The 20,708-nt window shown below is 48.0% G+C and overlaps 1 protein-coding gene across 3 annotated transcripts in view; it reads right to left on the bottom strand.

Moving 5' to 3' along the window:
• The window catches only part of epn1a (epsin 1a), a 47,502-nt gene extending 27,710 nt beyond the window's left edge, over positions 1 to 19,792 (bottom strand). Inside the window, exons 1-2 of one of the 3 annotated variants that reach the window (XM_073028724.1) lie at positions 19,653 to 19,791; positions 2,260 to 2,459 (exon numbers count right to left, since the gene is read on the bottom strand). The gene's annotated coding sequence lies outside the window, so the exon portion shown is untranslated. Of the gene's footprint in view, positions 1 to 2,259; positions 2,460 to 19,652 lie in introns of all 3 variants that reach the window. The other 2 variants (XM_073028721.1, XM_073028722.1) reach the window with 2 other exon arrangements.
• Between the last annotated feature and the right edge of the window lie 916 nt (positions 19,793 to 20,708).

Here is a 20,708-nt window from a genome sequence, read left to right as displayed (position 1 = left end):
TCCCTGTCTACCTGTGACTCCACTTTCAGGAACCATGTCCCCGTACCCCTGGGTCCCTCTGTTCCACAACACTCCCCAGGGTCCCTTCTACCTGTGACTCCACTTTCAGGAACCATGTCCCCGTACCCCTGGGTCCCTCTGTTCTACAACACTCCCCAGGGTCCCTGTCTACCTGAGACTCCACTTTCAGGGAAACAGTCCCTGTCCTCTGGGTCCCTCTGTTCTACAACACTCCCCAGGGTCCCTGTCTACCTGTGACTCCACTTTCAGGGAACCATGTCCCCGTACCCCTGGGTCCCTCTGTTCTACAGCACTCCCCAGGGTCCCTGCTGTTCGTCCTGAGGACCCTCTGAGTGAAGTATTTTCCCCTCATGTTCCCCTTGAACTTTTCACCTTTCATCTTTAACCTATGACCTCTAGTTATGGTCCCACCCAACTCTTGTGGAAAAAGCCTGCTTGCATTTACCCTGTCTATACCCCTCATAATTATTTATTCCTCTATCAAATCTACCCTTCTCCTACACTCCAGGGATTAAGGTCCTAGTCTTTTCAATCAAAACCATCCCCTCTGCAAATACAATCCTCCACAGAGAGAGTTGTGTACCAAGGTCCAGGGAGTTCATATCATGGATGACATCACCTGGTCCTTTAATATCACTTCACACAGCAGCACCTCCACTATCTAAGAAGACTGAGGCAAGCAAGGCTCCGTCTTAATGTGTTTTACAGGAGCACCAATGAGAGCATCCTGACAAGTTGCATCTCCATCTGGTATGGGTGCAATCGAGCTTGAGCGGAAGACACTTCAAAAGATTGTGAGAACAGCTGAGAGGATCGTAGGGGTCTCCCTACCATCCATCTGAGACATTTATCAGCAGTGCTGTGTATACAAGGCCCTCAGTATCATTAAGGATCCCATCCATCCATCCAGCATCCTTTTTTGACTTTCTACCATCAGGGCGGGAGAGTCCATAGCATAAAAACAAGGTCAGAATGAGAAACAGTTTCTTCCCCCAAGTCCTGAGGCTTCTGAACTTCCTGACGTATCATGTTCTAAGTGCCACTAGTTAATCTGTTCCGTACCTTGCAATATTTAATATTAATGCACATTAGGTTATTATTTATATGTGATACATCTGTAGGTTTTATCTTGCCTTCATAAGTCACCATGTGTTGTGTGCTTTACACCCTGGTTTGAAGAAATGTTGTCTTGTTTCTCTATACATTAGATATGTGTATATAGTTAAATAATAATACACTTGATTTGACTTTTCTTATAACTCCAGAACCAACAACATTCTTGTAAATTTTCTCTGTACTTGTTCAACCTTATTTACATCTTTCCTGTAGGTAGGTGACCCAAATGGCACACGATACTCCCAATTAGGCCTCACTCACTCCCCCTCCCCCCGTCTTATACAACGACAACATACAGAAACATCCCATCTCCTGTACTCAGTACTTTGATCTATGAAGGCCAAAGCTTTCTCTACAACCCTAGCAACCTGTGACGCCACTTTCAATGAATTATCAACCTGTATTCCCAGATCCCTTTGCTCTACCTCACTCCTCAGTGCCCTACCACTCACTGTGTAAGTCCTACGCTCACTGGTCCTACTGAAGTGCAAAACCTCGCGCCTGTCTGCATTGAATTCCATCTGCCATTTTTCTGCGCATTTTTCCAGCTGATCCAGATCCCTCTGCAAGCCATGATATCCTTCCTCACTGTCCACTACACCCACAATCTTGGTGTCATCTACAAATTTGCTGCTCCATTTAACCACATTATCCCTATTGTTGATAGAGATGACAAACAACGACGGACCCAGCACTGATCCCTGTGGCGCGTCACTGGTCACTGGCCTCCAGTCAGCGGGCAACCCTCTGCTACCACTCTCTGGCTTTTCCCAAAAAGCCAATGTCTAATCCAATTCACTACCTCATCCTGAATGCCGAGAAACTGAACCATCTTGACCAGCCTGCTATGTGGGACCTTGTCCAACGCCTTACTGAAGTCCATGTCGGCAACATCCATGGACTTGCTGTCATCCACTTTCCTGGTAACTTTTTTGGAAAAAACTAAGATCCTTTATCACTCTATGTCTAACCAAATACTTATAGATCTAGATTAGAATACCTTCCAATAACTTTCCCACAACTAATGTCAGTCTCACGGCCTATAATTTCCTGGTTTGGGTTTAGAGCCTTTCTTTAACAGTGGAACAACATTGTCTATCCTCCAATCCTCTGGTACCTCACCTGTTGCTAAGGATGATTTAAATATCTCTGCTAGGGGTCTGGCAATTTCTGCACTTGCCTCCCACAGGGTTCAAGGGAACACACGATCAGGCCCTGGGGACTTTTGCCCCAGGACAGCAAAATCTCTTCCTCTGTAATCTGTATAGGGTCCATAAATTTGATGGTACTTTGTCTCACTTCATAGCATCTGTGTCCGTCTCCTGAGTAAACAGAGATGCAAAAAATTAATTTAAGATCTCCTCCCTCTGTTGTGGCTCCACACATGGATCACCACTCTGATCTTCCAGAGGACCAATTTTGCCCCTCGCAATTCTTTTGCTGTTAACTCATCTGTAGAATCCCTTAGGATACTCCTTCACCTTGTCTGCCTGGGAACCTCTTGCCTTCTTTTTAGCCCTGATTTCTTTCTCTGCCATTTCTCATACTCCATACGTACCTCATCTGTCCCCACCTGCTACGCACCTTTTTTTTCCCCTCACCTAACCAAGGCCTCAAAATCTGCTGAAAACCATGGTTCCCTACAATTGTTATTTTTACCTTTTATTCTGACAGGCACACACAAGCTTTATACTTCTTAAGGCCTCCCACTAACCAAGTACGTTTTTGCCAATCCCAATCCCACTGCCAGGTACCATCAAAACTGGCCTTTCTCCAATTTAGAATCTCAACCCGCGGACCACAGCTATCTCTTTGCATATTTATTTGAAACTAATGGGATTGGGTCACTGGATGCAAAGTGATCCCCTACACAGACTTCTGTCACCTGCTCTGCCTCATTCCCGAGTCGCTGCTCCAGTATCACATGCACTCTCGTTGGGACTTCTGAACACATTTGACAAACTCTATCCCATCTTGTCCTTTTACAGTGTGGGATTCCCAGTCAATATGTGGAAAGTTCAAATCACCTACTATAACAACCTTATGTTTCTTGCAAAAGTCTCTGTTCCTCTAAATCCCTAGGTCTGTTGTGTGGTCTGAAATATAGGCCTATTAACATGGCCATACCCTTATTTCTCATAACACCTCACTAGACGAGTTCTCCAGTTGGTCCCGACTGAGCACTACTGTGACATTTTCGCCGACTAGTAATGCTACTCCTCTAATCCCTCCCACTCTGTCGTGTCTAAAGTAACGAAACCCTGGAACACTGAGCTGCCAGTCTTACTCCTCCTGCAACCAGGTCTCACTCCAGGTGCTGGTCCATGTCCTGAGCTCATCAACCTTTCTGCGTTGAAATACAGGCAGTTCAGGACACAAGTTGCACCATCTCAACCTTTTGATTCCTGACTTTGTCTGAGATCTTACCAACATCTGTCTCCACAACCTCCCCAATAACAGTTCTAGCACTCTAGTTACAACCCCCAGGTAGTCCTGACAAAGGGTCTCAGCCCAAAACGTCGACAGCGCTTCGCCCTATAGATGCTGCCTGGCCTGCTGTGTTCCACCAGCATTTTGTGTGTGTTGCTTGAATTTCCAGCATCTGTAGATTTCCTCGTGTTTGCCTTAAACCCCTACTGTGCAGCATTAACAAACTTTCTTGTTAGGATATTAGTCCCCTCCAGTTCAGGTGCATGTCCTACCTTCCCTGGAAGAGAATCCAATGATCCAAAAATCTTATGCACTCCCTCCAACACCAACTGTATAATCTTCCAAGTTCTGGGTTCATTAGCATATGGTATGGGTAGCAGTCCTGAGATCACAACCCTAGCCTTTAACTTAGCACCCAACTCCCTATGCAGAACTTTGTCCTTGCATTCTGCACCCCTCTGCACCTTTCCCAGCTCAATGGCAGGGCGACCAGAACTGAACACAATACTCCAAGTGCGGTCTCACCAACATCTTGTACAACTGCAATGTAACATCCCAACTCCTGTACTCAGTGCCCTGACTGATGAAGGGCAGTGTGGCAAACAGCTTCTTCCTCGTCCGGGTCTACCTGAGACTCCACTTTCTGGAAGCCATGTCCCTGGGTCCCTCTGTTCTACAACACTCCCCAAAGTCCCCGTCTACCTGTGACTCCACTTTCATGGAAACATGACCTTGTACCCCCGGGTCCCTCTGTTCTACAACACTCCCCAGGGTCCCTGTCTACCTGTGACTCCACTTTCATGGAAACATGACCTTGTACCCCCGGGTCCCTCTGTTCTACAACACTCCCCAAAGTCCCCGTCTACCTGTGACTCCACTTTCATGGAAACATGACCTTGTACCCCCGGGTCCCTCTGTTCTACAACACTCCCCAAAGTCCCCGTCTACCTGTGACTCCACTTTCATGGAAACATGACCTTGTACCCCCGGGTCCCTCTGTTCTACAACACTCCCCAAAGTCCCCGTCTACCTGTGACTCCACTTTCAGGGAAACATGACCTTGTACCCCCAGGTCCCTCTGTTCTACAACACTCCCCAAAGTCCCCGTCTACCTGTGACTCCACTTTCATGGAAACATGACCTTGTACCCCCAGGTCCCTCTGTTCTACAACACTCCCCAGGGTCCCCGTCTACCTGTGACTCCACTTTCATGGAAACATGACCTTGTACCCCCAGGTCCCTCTGTTCTACAACACTCCCCAGGGTCCCCGTCTACCTGTGACTCCACTTTCATGGAAACATGACCTTGTACCCCCGGGTCCCTCTGTTCTACAACACTCCCCAAAGTCCCCGTCTACCTGTGACTCCACTTTCATGGAAACATGACCTTGTACCCCCGGGTCCCTCTGTTCTACAACACTCCCCAAAGTCCCCGTCTACCTGTGACTCCACTTTCAGGGAAACATGACCTTGTACCCCTGGGTCCCTCTGTTCTACAACACTCCCCAGGGTCCCTGTCTACCTGTGACTCCACTTTCAGGGAAACATGACCTTGTACCCCCGGGTCCCTCTGTTCTACAACACTCCCCAAAGTCCCCGTCTACCTGTGACTCCACTTTCATGGAAACATGACCTTGTACCCCCGGGTCCCTCTGTTCTACAACACTCCCCAGGGTCCCCGTCTACCTGTGACTCCACTTTCAGGGAAACATGACCTTGTACCCCTGGGTCCCTCTGTTCTACAACACTCCCCAAAGTCCCCGTCTACCTGTGACTCCACTTTCATGGAAACATGACCTTGTACCCCCAGGTCCCTCTGTTCTACAACACTCCCCAGGGTCCCTGTCTACCTGTGACTCCACTTTCATGGAAACATGACCTTGTACCCCCAGGTCCCTCTGTTCTACAACACTCCCCAGGGTCCCTGTCTACCTGTGACTCCACTTTCATGGAAACATGACCTTGTACCCCCAGGTCCCTCTGTTCTACAACACTCCCCAAAGTCCCCGTCTACCTGTGACTCCACTTTCATGGAAACATGACCTTGTACCCCCGGGTCCCTCTGTTCTACAACACTCCCCAAAGTCCCCGTCTACCTGTGACACCACTTTCATGGAAACTTGACCTTGTACCCCCGGGTCCCTCTGTTCTACAACACTCCCCAGGGTCCCTGTCTACCTGTGACTCCACTTTCAGGGAAACATGACCTTGTACCCCTGGGTCCCTCTGTTCTACAACACTCCCCAAAGTCCCCGTCTACCTGTGACTCCACTTTCAGGAAAACATGACCTTGTACCCCCGGGTCCCTCTGTTCTACAACACTCCCCAGGGTCCCTGTCTACCTGTGACTCCACTTTCATGGAAACTTGACCTTGTACCCCCGGGTCCCTCTGTTCTACAACACTCCCCAGGGTCCCTGTCTACCTGTGACTCCACTTTCATGGAAACATGACCTTGTACCCCCGGGTCCCTCTGTTCTACAACACTCCCCAAAGTCCCCGTCTACCTGTGACTCCACTTTCATGGAAACATGACCTTGTACCCCCAGGTCCCTCTGTTCTACAACACTCCCCAAAGTCCCTGTCTACCTGTGACTCCACTTTCAGGAACCATGTCCCCGTACCCCTGGGTCCCTCTGTTCCACAACACTCCCCAGGGTCCCTGTCTACCTGTGACTCCACTTTCACGGAAACATGACCTTGTACCCCCAGGTCCCTCTGTTCTACAACACTCCCCAAAGTCCCCGTCTACCTGTGACTCCACTTTCACGGAAACATGTGCCTGGACTCACTTTGGAGCATCCGAGATGCTGAGAATGTTGCGGATAACACATTCACTGAGTTGGTCACACCGCAGTTTAAGGATCTAAGGAAAGATGGGGAAGGGTGACCAACAGGAAGAGTAGTAGCAAGAGGTAGTCCAGGAGTCTCCTGCGGTAATCTCCCTCCAAAACAGATGTACCGCTTTGGAGTCTGCTGGGCGAGGTGGCTCATCAGGTGAAGGCAGCAGCAGCCGAGTTCATGGCACCGTGGGTGGCTCTGCTGTGCAAGAGGGCAAGAAAAAGAGTGGCGGAGCTGTTGTGGTAGGGGATTCCATGGTGAGGGGAATAGAGAGGAGCTTCTGTGGCCGCAAACTGGACTCCCGTATGGTGTGTTGCCTCCCGGGTCAGAGGTGTCTGCAGGGCATTCTGAGAGGGGAGGGTGAGCAGCCAGCTGTCGTGGTGCATGCAGGTACTAATAGAAACACAGACAACCTACAGCATGATACAGGCCCTTCGGCCTACAAAGTTGTGCCGAACACGACCCTGCCCTAGAAATTATAAGGCTTACCTATAGCCCTCTATTTTACTAAGCTCCACGTACCTATCAAAAAGCCTCTTAAAAGACGCTATCGTATCCGTCTCCACCACCGTTGCCGGCAGCCCGTCCCACACACTCACCACTCTCTGAGTAAAAAACTTCTTACCCGACATCTCCTCTGTACCTACTCCCCAGCATCTTAAACTTGTGTCCTCTTATGGCAACCATTTCAGCCCTGGGAAAAAGCCTCTGACTATCCACACAATCAATGCCTCTAATCATCTTATACACCTCTATCAGGTCACCTCTCATCCTCCTTCACTCCAAGGAGAAAAGGCCGAGTTCATTCACCCTATTCTCATAAGGCATGCTCCCCAATCCAGGCAACATCCTTGTAAATCTCCTCTGCACCCTTTCTATGGTTTCCACATCCTTCCTGTAGTGAGGTGACCAGAACTAAGCACAGTACTCCAAGTGGGGTCTGACCAGGGTCCTATATAGCTGCAACATTACCTCTCGGCTCCTAAACTCAATCCCACGATTGATGAAGGCCAATACACCGTATACCTTCTTAACCACAGAGTCAACCTGCGCAGCTGCTTTGAGCATCCTATGGACTCGGTCCCCAAGATCCCTCTGATCCTCCACACTGCCAAGAGTCTTACCATTAATACTGTATTCTGCCATCATACTTCCTAAGAAGGTTGGCGTCATTCAATGTCTGTAGTGAGATGCTGAAGATGTTCTATAGGTCAGTTGTGGAGAGCGCCCTCTTCTTTGTGGTGGCGTGTTGGGGAGGAAGCATTAAGAAGAGGGACGCCTCACGTCTTAATAAGCTGGTAAGGAAGGCGGGCTCTGTCGTGGGCAAAGTACTGGAGAGTTTAACATCGGTAGCTGAGCGAAGGGCGCTGAGTAGGCTACGGTCAATTATGGATAACTCTGAACATCCTCTACATAGCACCATCCAGAGACAGAGAAGCAGTTTCAGCGACAGGTTACTATCGATGCAATGCTCCTCAGACAGGATGAAGAGGTCAATACTCCCCAATGCCATTAGGCTTTACAATTCTACCGCCAGGACTTAAGAACTTTTTAAAAGCTATTATTAATGCTTTTTGAGATAGTGATTTAGATGCATATCATTTTTTTTTTTACTGAGTTAAGTATTGTATGTAACAGTTTTGCTACAACAAGTGTATGGGACATTGGAAAAAAGTTGAATTTCCCCATGGGGATGAATAAATTATCTATCTATCTATCAAAGTGAACCACTTCACACTTATCTGGGTTGAACTCCATCTGCCACTTCTCAGCCCAGTTTTGCATCCTATCAATGTCCCGCTGTAACCTCTGACAGCCCTCCACACTATCCACAACACCCCCAACCTTTGTGTCATCAGCAAATTTACTAACCCATCCCTCCACTTCCTCATCCAGGTCATTTATAAAAATCACGAAGAGTAAGGGTCCCAGACCAACCTCCAGAATGTGACCCGTCTACAACCACTCTTTGCCTTCTGTGGGCAAGCCAGTTCTGGATCCATAAAGCAAGGTCCTCTTGGATCCCATGCCTCCTTACTTTCTCAATAAGCCTTGCATGGGGTACCTTATCAAATGCCTTGCTGAAATCCATATACACTACATCTACTGCTCTACCTTCATCAATGTGCTTAGTCACATCCTCAAGAAATTCAATCACGCTCGTAAGGAACGACCTGCCCTTGACAAAGCCATTCTGACTACTCCAAATCATATTATGCCTCTCCAAATGTTCATAAATCCTGCCTCTCAGGATCTTCTCCATCAACTTACCAACCACTGAGGTGAGACTCACTGGTCTATAATTTCCTGGGCTATCTCTTCTCACTTTCTTGAACAATGGAATAACATCTGCAACCCTCCAATCCTCCGGAACCTCTCCCGTCTCCATTGATGATACAAACATCATTGCCAGAGGCTCAGCAATCTCCTCCCTCACCTCCCACAGTAGCTGAGGTACATCTCATCTGGTCCCGGAGACTTATCCAACTTGATGCTTTCCAAAAGCTCCAGCACATCCTCTTCCTTAATATCTACATGCTCAAGCTTTTCAATCTGCTGCAAGTCATCACTACAATCACCAAGATCCTTTTCCATAGTGAATACTGAAGTAAAGTATTCATTAAGTACCTCTGCTATTTCCTCCGGTTCCATACACACTGTCACACTTGATAGGTCCTATTCTTTCATGTTCTCATTTATCCTCTTGCTCTTCACATACTTGTAGAATGCCTTCGGGTTTTCCTTAATCCTGCCCGACAAGGCCTTCTCATGGCCCCTTCTGGCTCTCCTAATTTCCTTCTTAAGCTCCTTCTACCCTACCACAGCTACCCTGTCTCATTGGAACGTACCTATACAGAACTCCACACAAATATCTCCAGAATATTTGCCACATTTCTTCCATACTTTTCCCTGAGAACATCTATTTCCAATTTAAGCCTCCAATTTCCTGCCTGATAGACTCATAATTTCCCCTTACTCCAGTTAAACGCTTTTCTAACTTGTCTGTTCCTATCTCTCTCCAATGCTATTGTAAAGGAGATAGAATTATGATCACTATCTCCAAAATGCTCTCCCACTGAGAGATCTGACACCTGACCAGGTTCATTTCCCAATACCAAATCAAGTACAGCCTCTCTTTTTGTAGGCTTATCTACATATTGTGTCAAGAAACCTTCCTGAACACACCTAACAAACTCCACCCCATCTAAAACCCTCGCTCTAGGGAGATGCCAATCGATATTTGGGAAATTAAAATCTCCCATTTCGCCAACTCTGTTATTATTACACCTTTCCAGGATCCGTTTCCCTATCTGCTCCTCGATATCCCTGTTACTATTGGCCAGCCTATAAAAAACACCCAGTAGAGTTATTGACCCCTTCCTGTTCCTAACCTCTACCCACAGAGACTTCGTAGACAATCCCTCCATGGTGTCCACCTTTTCTATAGCCGCGACACTATCTCTGATCAACAGTGCCATGCCCCACCTCTTTTGATATAGGGAGAAAGCAGGATGAGGTCCTACAAACTGAATTTAGGGAGCTAGGAGATAAATTAAAGAGTAGGTAATCTCAGGATTATTACTGGTGCCATGTGCCAGTGAGAGTTGGAATAGCAAGATAGCTATGTGGCTTGACTAGTGGTGCAGGAGGGAGGGTTTCAGATTCTTGGGGCATTGGAACTGCTTCTGGGGGAGGTGGGACCAGTACCATCCGGACAGTCTACATCTGGGCAGGGCTGGGATCAATGTCCTAGGGAGATTGTTTGCTAGTGATGTTGGGGAGGTTTTAAACTAATATGGCAGGGGGATGGGAACCCACACAGAAAAGAAGAGGGAAGCGATGCAGAGACCAAAGCTAGAGTTAGTGAAGAAAAATGTAAGAGTAGAGTGCATAAAAGTAAAAAGCAAAAATCACACAGGTCACTAGATTCTAAAAGGACAATGAGTATTAAGGGCACTTTATCTAAATGCCCGTAGTATTGGAAACAAGGTTGGTGAAGTTGTGGCACAGATCAGCACCAAGCCATATGATTCAGTGGCCATCACAGAAACCTGGTTGCAAGGTGGAGATGACTGGGAATTAAATATCCAAGGGGATCAGGTAATACAGAAAGATAGGCAGGAAGGCAGAGGCACTCTTGATTAAAGATGAGATCAGGGCGATTGTGAGAGACGATGTAAGATCTATGGAGCAGAATGTTGAGTCCATCTGGGTAGAGATTAAGAATACTGCAGTGATGGGGAAAAAAATCACTGGTGGGAGTTGTCTATAGGCCACCTAATAAAAATACTGCAGTGGCAGAGGCGATTAACCAAGAAATAACTGAGGCTTGTAAGAACGGAACGGCAGTTGTCATGGATTGGGTGAATCAGGTTGGTCAAGGAAGTCTTGAGGAGGACTTCATAGAATGCATCCGTGATGGCTTTCTTGAGCAGCGTGTCAGTGAACCTACAAGGGAAAATACTATCTTAGATCTAGTCCTGTGCAATGAGACAGGTAAGATTAACAATCTCGTAGTCAGGGATCCTCTTAGAAAGAGTGATCATAGTATGATTGAATTTCGCATTCAGATGGAGGATGAAATAGTTAGATCTAAAACTAGTGTATTATGCTTGAACAAGGGAGACTACAACGGGATGAGGGAGGGGTTGTCTAATGTGGATTGGTAGCACAGGCTACTTGGTAGGACAGTTGAGGAACAGTGGAATACTTTCAAAGAGATTTTTCACAGTGCTCAACAAAAGTATATTCCAGTCAAAAGTAAGGACAGTAAGTGTGGGGAGAGCCAGTCTTGGATAACTAAAGAAATAAAAGACAGTGTCAAACGAAAAGCTCACGCGTACAAAGTCACAAAGAGTAGTGGGAGACTGGAGGATTGGGAAAACTTTAAAAAGCAACAGAGAACAACTAAACAAGAAATAAGGAAAGGTAAGATAGAGTATGAAAGTAAATTACCACAATACAAAAACATAAAGCAAAAGTTCTCATGAATACTGTATATAAAGCAGAAGAGGGTGGCTAAAGTCAACGTAGGTCCCTTGGAAGACGAGAAGGGGAAATTAATATTGGGTGATATGGAAATGGCTGAGGCATTGAACGACTATTTTGTGTCGGTCTTCACGGTGGAGGACACGTCTAATATGCCAAAGAAGGATATTATGGACGAAATGGGAGGTGAGGACCTTGATAAAATCACTGTCACTAAAGAGATAGTGATGAGTAAACTAGAGGGCCTGAAGGTAGATAAGTCCTCTGGTCCTGATGGGATGCATCCCAGGGTGCTGAAGGAATTGGCGGAGGTTATAGTAGACGCGTTGGTAAACATTTATCAAAACTCTCTAGACTCTGGGCAGGTCCCGGCGGATTGGAAGACAGCAAATGTCACGCCACTTTTTAAAAAAGGATGTAGGCAAAAGACGGGCAACTATAGGCCAGTTAGCTTAACATCTGTAGTCGGGAAAATGCTTGAAGCTGTCATTAAGGAAGAAAAAGCAAAACATTTAGAAAGGAGTGGTTCCATTAGACAGACACAGCATAGATTTGAAAAGGGCAGGTCCTGTTTGACAAACTTACTGGAGTTCTTTGAGGACATAATGAGTGCGGTGGATAGAGGGGAATAGGTGGATGTCGTATACTTGGATTTCCAGAAGGCGATTGATAAGGTGCCGCACAAGAGACTTATAAATAAGATACGGATGCATGGAGTTGGAGAAAGTGTATTGGCATGGATAGTGGATTGGTTAACCAATAGAAGGCAGAGAGTTGGTATAAGTGGGTGTTTCTCCAGTTGACAGTCTGTGGTGAGTGGGGTGCCGCGGGGTCAGTGCTGGGCTCGCAGATGTTTACCATTTACATTGATGATTTGGAAGAGGGTCTGAGTGTAGCATAGCAAAATTTAGTGCTGATGACACTAAACTGAGTGGAAAACAAATTATACAGAGGATGTGGAGAGTCTGCAGAGGGATATAGATCGGTTAAGTGAGTGGGCCAGGGTCTGGCAGATGGAATACAATGTTGGTAAATGGGAGATCATCCACTTTGGAAGGAATAATAGAAGAGCAGATTATTATTTAAATGTGAAAGATTGCAGCATGCTGTTGTGCAGAGGGACTTGGGAGTCCTTGTGCATGAATCACAAAAAGATGGCCTGCAGGTGCAACAGGTTATTAAGAAGGCAAACGGAACGTGCCAGAGGGATTGAATTCAAGAGCAGGGAGGTAACGCCGCAACTATACAGGGTGCAGGTGAGGCCGCACCTGGAGTACTGTGTGCAGTTCTGGTCTCCATACTTGAGGAAGGATACACTGGCTTTGGATGCGGTGCAGAGGAGGTCCACCAGGTTGATTTCAGATATGAAGAGGTTAACTTATGAGGAGAGATTGAGTCACCTGGGACTATACTCTCTGGAGTTAAGAAGAATGAGAGGGGATCTTATAGAAACATACAAAATTTTGAAAGGGATAGATAAAATAGAAGTAGGAAAGTTGTTTCCATTGGTAGGAGAGACTAGAACTAGGGGACATTGCCTCAAGATTCAGGGGAGAAGATTTAGGACGGAGATGAGGAGAAACTGTTTTTCCCAGAGAGTGGTGAATCTGTGGAATTCTCTGCCCAGGGAAGCAGTTGAAGCTTCTTCACTAAATATGTTTAAGATACAGTTAGATTTTTACATAGTAAGGGTTATGGGGAAAAAGCAGGTAGGTGGAGCTGAGTTTACGGACAGATCAGCCATGATCTTATTGAATGGCGGGGCAGGCTCGATGGGCCGGATGGCCGACTCCTGCTCCTATTTCTTATGTTCTTTTGGACCGCTGGGTCCTTCTGTTCTCCAAAGTCCTTGTCTATTTGAGACTTTACTGTCATGGAACCATGTGCCTGGACCCCGTCCTGCTGTTCTACAACACTCCCCAGGGGGAGCTCACTGTGGAAGTCCATAACTCACTAGAGAATTTGCACAGAATTTGAAAAAATACCATGTTTATTAAATAGCAAATTTAATAGAAAATGTAAAAAATTTCTACCTTGTGATCTAGATAATGTGGTCTGCTCATGATAAGACTTAGGGAGCAGAATAGGTCATTCAGCTCTGCTCTGCCGTTTCATCACGGTCGATGCATTACCCCTCTCACCCCTCCTTTCTCCCTGTAACCTTTGATGCCCTGACTACTCCAGAACTTTGGCTTTAAATATACCCAATGCACTGGCCGCCACAGCCACCTGTGGCAAGAATTAGGCAGATTCAGCACCCGCTGACCTCACACCGTATCTGAATTAAACTGTATTTGCTGTTCCTCTGCCTCTTCCCCATGTGATCGAGATCTCTCTGTAAATTTTGATAAAGATCTTCACTGTCAACAACACTGCATTTGAGTGTTGTCCGTGAACCAGGTCACTGGCCAGGATCAGTATGTGTGCAATTTCCTCCCTGGGAAACGGTGCTATCAGGAATACAATATAACCATGAAATCACTGCTGTGGTTTAACTGTGGGGCTTGTGGTTTAACTTGCAGGTTGAGTCGGTGGTGAGGAAGGCAAATGTGACGTAAGCATTCAATTCAAGAAGACTAGAATACAAAAGCATGGATGTAATGCTGAGGCTTTGTAAAGCAATGGTCAGACCACACTTGGGAGTATTGTGAACAGTTTTGGGCCCCGTACCGAAGAAAGGATGTGCTTGGAAAGGGCTCAGAGAAGGCTCACGGGGATAATCTGGGAATGAAAGGCTTGTCGTATAAGCAGCGACCAATGGCTCCGGACCAGCACTCACTGGAATTTAGAAGAGTGGGGGGGGTTCTCATTAAAACTAACAAATTTTGAAAGACCTAGATAGAGTGGATGTTTCCTGTAGTGGGGGAGAACAGGACCAGAGGACACAGATAGAGTGGATGTGGAGAGGATGTTTCCTATAGTGAGGGAGTCTAGGACCAGAGGACACAGATAGAGTGGGTGTGGAGAGGATGTTTCCTGTAGTGGGGGAGAACAGGACCAGAGAACACAGATAGAGTGGGTGTGGAGAGGATGTTTCCTGTAGTGGGGGAGAACAGGACCAGAGGACACAGATAGAGTGGGTGTGGAGAGGATGTTTCCTGTAGTGGGGGAGAACAGGACCAGAGGACACAGATAGAGTGGATGTGGAGAGGATGTTTCCTATAGTGGGGGAGTCTAGGACCAGAGGACACAGATAGAGTGGGTGTGGAGAGGATGTTTCCTATAGTGGGGGAGTCTAGGACCAGAGGACACAGATAGAGTGGGTGTGGAGAGGATGTTTCCTATAGTGGGGGAGTCTAGGACCAGAGGACACAGATAGAGTGGGTGTGGAGAGGATGTTTCCTGTAGTGGGGGAGTCTAGGACCAGAGGACACAGATAGAGTGGATGTGGAGAGGATGTTTCCTATAGTGGGGGAGTCTAGGACCAGAGGACACAGATAGAGTGGGTGTGGAGAGGATGTTTCCTATAGTGGGGGAGTCTAGGACCAGAGGACACAGATAGAGTGGGTGTGGAGAGGATGTTTCCTGTAGTGGGGGAGAACAGGACCAGAGGACACAGATAGAGTGGGTGTGGAGAGGATGTTTCCTGTAGTGGGGGAGAACAGGACCAGAGGACACAGATAGAGTGGATGTGGAGAGGATGTTTCCTGTAGTGGGGGAGAACAGGACCAGAGGACACAGATAGAGTGGATGTGGAGAGGATGTTTCCTATAGTGGGGGAGAACAGGACCAGAGGACACAGATAAGAGTGGGTGCGGATAGGATGTTTCCTGTAGTGGGGGAGTCTAGGACCAGAGGACACAGATAGAGTGGGTGTGGAGAGGATGTTTCCTATAGTGGGGGAGAACAGGACCAGAGGACACAGATAGAGTGGATGTGCAGAGGATGTTTCCTGTAGTGGGGGAGAACAGGACCAGAGGACACAGATAGAGTGGATGTGGAGAGGATGCTTCCTATAGTGGGGGAGTCTAGGACCAGAGGACACAGATAGAGTGGATGTGGAGAGGATGTTTCCTATAGTGGGGGAGTCTAGGACCAGAGGACACAGATAGAGTGGGTGTGGAGAGGATGTTTCCTATAGTGGGGGAGAACAGGACCAGAGGACACAGATAGAGTGGATGTGGAGAGGATGTTTCCTATAGTGGGGGAGTCTAGGACCAGAGGACACAGATAGAGTGGATGTGGAGAGGATGTTTCCTGTAGTGGGGGAGAACAGGACCAGAGGACACAGATAGAGTGGATGTGGAGAGGATGCTTCCTATAGTGGGGGAGTCTAGGACCAGAGGACACAGATAGAGTGGATGTGGAGAGGATGTTTCCTATAGTGGGGGAGTCTAGGACCAGAGGACACAGATAGAGTGGGTGTGGAGAGGATGTTTCCTGTAGTGGGGGAGTCTAGGACCAGAGGACACAGATAGAGTGGATGAGGAGAGGATGTTTCCTGTAGTGGGGGAGTCTAGGACCAGAGGACACAGATAGAGTGGGTGTGGAGAGGATGTTTCCTATAGTGGGGGAGTCTAGGACCAGAGGTCACAGATAGAGTGGGTGTGGAGAGGGTGTTTCCTGTAGTGGGGGAGTCTAGGACCAGAGGACACAGATAGAGTGGGTGTGGAGAGGATGTTTCCTATAGTGGGGGAGTCTAGGACCAGAGGACACAGATAGAGTGGATGTGGAGAGGATGTTTCCTATAGTGGGGGAGCCTACGACCAGAGGACACAGCCTCAGAATGAACATTCGTTTAGAACAGAGATGAGTAGGAATTTCTTTAGCCAGAAGGTGGCAAATCTGTGGAATTAATTGCCACAAATGGCTGTGGGAGGCAAAGTATTTGGGTATATTTCACGTGGAGGTTGATTTATCAGGGCGTTGGAGGTTATGGAGAGAAGGCAGGAGAATGGAGTTGAGAGGGATAATAAATCAGCCATGGAGAGGAGTCAATGGATGGGCCGAAGGGAGTAATTCTGTTCCTATGTCCTCTGGTCACATGCAGAGAGAGGAAGTGAAACACTCTTGCTTGCCACCCACACAAATCCTTCAGCAGAACGTTGAGGGTCGACACACAGAACTGCTGGGGTTACAGAGAAACTGGAGTGCAGGTGAACAAAGTGCAAAAACCATGAGATAGATCATGAACACGAGGAAATCTACAGATGCTGGAAATTCAAGCAACACACACAAAATGCTGGTGGAACGCAGCAGGCCAGGCAGCATCTATAGGAAGAAGTAGAGTCGATGTTTCAGGCCGAGACCCTTCGTCAGGTTTATTTTTTAGTGTATGACAGGTTCATTCATGACAACAGCGGAGTAGAAGCTGTTTTATCGTACTGGGGGACCGTTCAATAGTCTGATAACAGTGGGGTAGAAGCTGTCTTATCGTACTGGGGGACCGTTCAATAGTCTGATAACAGCGGGGTAGAAGCTGTTTTATCGTACTGGGGGACCGTTCAATAGTCTGATAACAGCGGGGTAGAAGCTGTTTTATCGTACTGGGGGACCGTTCAATAGTCTGATAACAGCGGGGTAGAAGCTGTCTTATCGTACTGGGGGACTGTTCAATAGTCTGATAACAGCGGGGTAGAAGCTGTCTTATCGTACTGGGGACCGTTCAATAGTCTGATAACAGCGGGGTAGAAGCTGTCTTATCGTACTGGGGGACTGTTCAATGGTCCGATAACAGCGGGGTAGAAGCTGTCTTATCGTACTGGGGGACCGTTCAATAGTCTGATAACAGCGGGGTAGAAGCTGTTTTATCGTACTGGGGGACCGTTCAATAGTCTGATAACAGCGGGGTAGAAGCTGTCTTATCGTACTGGGGGACTGTTCAATAGTCTGATAACAGCGGGGTAGAAGCTGTCTTATCGTACTGGGGACCGTTCAATAGTCTGATAACAGCGGGGTAGAAGCTGTCTTATCGTACTGGGGGACTGTTCAATAGTCTGATAACAGCGGGGTAGAAGCTGTCTTATCGTACTGGGGACCGTTCAATAGTCTGATAACAGCGGGGTAGAAGCTGTCTTATCGTACTGGGGACCGTTCAATAGTCTGATAACAGCGGGGTAGAAGCTGTCTTATCGTACTGGGGACCGTTCAATAGTCTGATAACAGCGGGGTAGAAGCTGTCTTATCGTACTGGGGACCGTTCAATAGTCTGATAACAGCGGGGTAGAAGCTGTCTTGTCGTACTGGGGGACCGTTCAATAGTCCGATAACAGCGGGGTAGAAGCTGTCCTCGAGCCTGGTGGGACGTGCTTTCAAGCTTTTGTATCTTCTGCCCGGGGGGGGGGGGAGGTTAGAGAGAATGTCCGGTGTGGGTGGGGTATTTGATCACGCTGGCTGTTTTACTGAGTCAGTGGGAAGTGTAGACAGTGTCCATGGAGGGGAGACTGGTTTCTGTGCTGTGCTGAGCTGTGTCCACAACTCTCTGCGGTTTCCTGCGGTCCCGGGCGGACCAGTTGCCCTACCGAGCTGTGATGCATTCGGATCAGATGCTTTCTGTGGGACATTGGTGAGGGTCGATGGGGACGTGCTGAATTTGTTTCGCCTCCTGAGGAAGTGGGGAGTGCTCCCTCTTTTGTGAGATTCTCAAAATGGGGGGGGGGGGGAGAGAACAGCTTCTTTCCCTCTACCATCACATTTCTGAATGGATAATGAACCACCTCAGTATAGTTTATTATGTAATGAACTGTACTGTTATCACAAAACAACCCATTGCATGACATATGCTGGTGATATCAAACCAGATACTGATTATTTAACAAGAGAATGCTGGTGAGGGAAACTACAGGTGCTTACTCTCTCTCTCTTTCTGTGGGAGGAGATTCAATCTTTAGTGCAAATTTCCCTGATCAGCCCCTTCCTTCCAGTTTCAGCTTCTCCAACTCTGTGCCCCCCCCACCTTCCATCAGTGTCTCCTGTCCCTACCCTGTCCACTTCTCATCCTGTCGTTCCCACCACCTCCCAACTTCCCTTCACACTCACTCTCACTCCCTATCCCTCACTCTCATCTTCTCTCCCTCCCCTCCCTGATCTCACCCCTCACCCTTCCTCACTATCACCAGCCTGTCTGAGAAAGCACAGCCTCCACTTCCTGAGGGGATTGAGGCACCACAGGAGCACAAATGGCAGCATCCCAGCAAGCTGCATCTCCATCTGGTGTGGGAGCAGCCGAGCATCGGACCGGAAGCACCTACAAAGGACCGTGAGAACGGTGAGAGGATCAGAGATCTCCCTACCATCCATCAGGGACATTTATCAGCAGCGCTGTGTATACACGGCCCTCAGTATCATTAAGGATCCCACCCATCCATCCAGCATACTCTTTGACTTTCTACCATCAGGCAGGAGACTCTGAGGCATAAAGACAACAATGGACAGGTTCTTCCCTCAGGCCACCAAACTCCCTGCAGCACTGCATTCAAAGTGACACTAGATGGTTTATCCTGTACCCTACAATATTTCATTTATACACTTACTTTGATTATCTGAGTAATTTATTTGTAGAATTAATTACTTTCCTCAGTTCGTGCGTTATGTGTAACGCTGTGCTTTACACACTCATCCCAGCCTCTCTACCGCTTTCTCACTCAAATCCACGCACGCGTCATCCATCTCTCCCGCCCACACTCACTTTCCTTCACCAGCCTACTTCACTCCCCTATCGTCCTCACCTCTAATGCAGTTTACTTGAGCTGTGTTCCTGTGTGCTTGAATGCTAATTAATCCTGAACGTAACACCTTCTCACACACGTCTTGTCCCACACCCTCACCCAGCTCCCTCCGATCACCATCCTGTACCCTCCAACGCTGACACCACTCCCACCCACTTCACTCTGCTCCCCTCCGGCCCCTCACCTCGTCTCTCCTCAATCCGCCTCACTCATCCTCGGCATTGTAACACACCAACACTACATCCCCCCATCATCACCGTCACTGCCCCTCACTCACCTCCGGCAACGTAACTCAACCCTCCTTCCCCCACCCCTCTGGCACCTTCACCCTCACTCCCACACACATCACCTCTGACATCTTCAAACTCACATCCTCCATTACCCTCCTACATACCCTCACTCACTCAGCTTCCTCATCTCCCTCCCCCACCTATGAGATCTTCACACAAAACTCCCTCCTCCCTCATTACCACACCCTACACAACCCTCCGCCCTCCTACACCACCCTCATTCAGTGTCCTCCTCTCCTAACCTCCCCTCCTCACTCACTTCACTACCCCGCTCACCCACCTCCAGTAACTTCACTCACCCAATCCCTCCGGTCCCTCCGCCGATTTTCTCCCTCCGCCGCGACAAAATGGCGACGCTTCCGCTTCCGCTTATTAATATTCGTTCCCGGAGCAGCGGGGAGGGGCTTCTTTGAGGTCAGCGTGAACCGGGGCGGCGGCGGCGACGGAGCCCATCAGTGACGTGTGAGGGAGAGGCGGAGCCGCTACTTTGATTGACAAACACTAGCGGAAGTTTCGGCTGCAGGGATGGGGAGGGGAAACGGAACTGTTGATTGACAGCTGGGTGGGTGGAGTTTAATTAACAGCTGGGTGAGGAGTTTTATTGACAGCTGGGTGACGGGAATGATTGACAGCTGGGGAGGGGAATGATTGACAGCTGGGGGAGTGATTGACAGCTAAGGCAGGGGAATGATTGGCAATTGGGGTGGGAATTCACTGACAGCTAGGAGAGGGGAATGGATCAGGTTGGGGATTGATTGACAGCTAGTGGAGGAGTTTGACCGAGAGGGAGATTGGAAAATGTGTGTATGTTGCATTGATTTAGGGACATGTTAGTAGGCAGACAATTAAACAATACCAGAAAACGTTGGTATTGTTTCACATTTGCTCTTTCACAACTGCATTGACAATACTTTCTCAAAGTCATGTCCAGGGCAATACCGTCAGGGGGAATTACATCTGTCTCTCAGATCGGGTTATCATAAGACCATAAGAATTAAGCCATTCAGCCCATCGAGTCTGCTCCACCATTCCATCATGGCTAATCCTGGATCCCACACAACCCCATACACCTGTCTTCTCACCATACCCTTTGATATTCTGACCGATCAGGAAACAATCAACTTCTGCCTTAAATATACACACAGACGGTGGCACAGCTTTCCACAGCTTCACCACTCTCTGGCTAAAAATCTTCCTCCTTACCTCTGTTCTAAAAGGTCGCCCTCAATTTTGAGGCTGTGCCGTCTTGTTCTGGATACCCCCACCTTAGGAAGCATCCTCTCCACATCTACCTTTCAACATCCGGTAGGTTTCAATGAGATCCCCTCCTCATTCTTCTAAATTCCAGTGAGTAC

This window comes from Hemitrygon akajei, chromosome 24 (genome assembly GCF_048418815.1).
Source record: "Hemitrygon akajei chromosome 24, sHemAka1.3, whole genome shotgun sequence".
Taxonomy (NCBI): Eukaryota; Metazoa; Chordata; class Chondrichthyes; order Myliobatiformes; family Dasyatidae; genus Hemitrygon; species Hemitrygon akajei.
The sequence above is the reverse complement of the archived record's forward strand: the minus strand, read 5'-3'. Positions and strand labels throughout refer to the sequence as shown.